We start from the raw sequence: 958 nt of genomic DNA, 5'->3' as shown, positions 1-958 counted from the left end.
TACCAAAAGAAAGGCCTCGCTCAAATGACCTGACTGCCAAAAACCCCTCTTCTGTTCTCTTGGTGCACCTGGAGCCTCCACTATACTTTTATAAATAAGTTGTGCTGGTAGTTGCAATGACTGGATGGACTGGGGCAACACATTTTTTGCTCTCAGGTCCTGGACTACATTATTATTATTATTATTATTATTATTATTAATAAACAGGATTTATATAGCGCCAACATATTAAGCAGCGCTGTATATGTTCATTCTGCACACGATTCTCTCTCTGGAGCTAAAAGCGTTAAACAACTAAAGGCTAAAAAAAAAGTTAGAGCAGTATTTGGACATTGCAGTAGTGCTCCCTCTTCAAACAGAATCGGATTTTCCATTAGATTCTTATTTTTGTTTGAAAAAACAGCATGTGAATATTAGTGAATGTCATAAAAATGGCTGAATACCTGGTAAATGTTTTACTTGTACTTTTCATCAAGGAATACATCAGTGCCAACTTCTGCTTGTTTAACAAGTGCCTGTACAGAGAATGAAAGGAGCTCTTTTCTGTCCGGCTGGCTGAGAAAGATGTCCGCATTGCAGGGGAGAAGCTAAGCTGAAGGCTGCTCTGCTAAGGTAAGGATATTAAAATTTAGAAACGTATAAACTTTCATATGCTTATGCAGTGTTTCTCAACCTTTATGACACGAGGGAACCCTTAAAATAACTTTCAGGCCCTCCTATAAGTCCTATAAGGGAAGTCCTGCTATAATTACTATATCCACAGCTCACATTATATTAGTGTGGTGGCCCCTGGGCAGAATTCCTCTTACATTGCTAGCCATTGAGAAGAATGTCATCCTTACAGATAGCCAAAAAGATCATTGTTGGCAGTTAAACTGAGAGGCACAAAGGTATCCTAGGTTCCATAGACACCTGATTCACAAACATTGTGCTTATGAATTTATTTACAAGTTATATC

At 38.3% G+C, this 958-nt stretch overlaps 1 protein-coding gene across 1 annotated transcript in view; it reads left to right on the top strand.

Annotated features, from left to right (window-relative positions):
- The first annotated feature begins 550 nt into the window (after positions 1-550).
- Positions 551-958, top strand: part of COLEC10 (collectin subfamily member 10) — a 34,680-nt gene continuing 34,272 nt past the window's right edge. The window contains exon 1 of the mRNA XM_072410705.1: positions 551-612. The gene's annotated coding sequence lies outside the window, so the exon portion shown is untranslated. The remainder of the gene's footprint in view (positions 613-958) is intronic.

This window comes from Pyxicephalus adspersus, chromosome 5 (assembly GCF_032062135.1).
Source record: "Pyxicephalus adspersus chromosome 5, UCB_Pads_2.0, whole genome shotgun sequence".
Lineage (NCBI taxonomy): Eukaryota > Metazoa > Chordata > Amphibia > Anura > Pyxicephalidae > Pyxicephalus > Pyxicephalus adspersus.
Note: the sequence above shows the minus strand (reverse complement) of the source record. Positions and strands in the feature narration are given on the sequence as shown.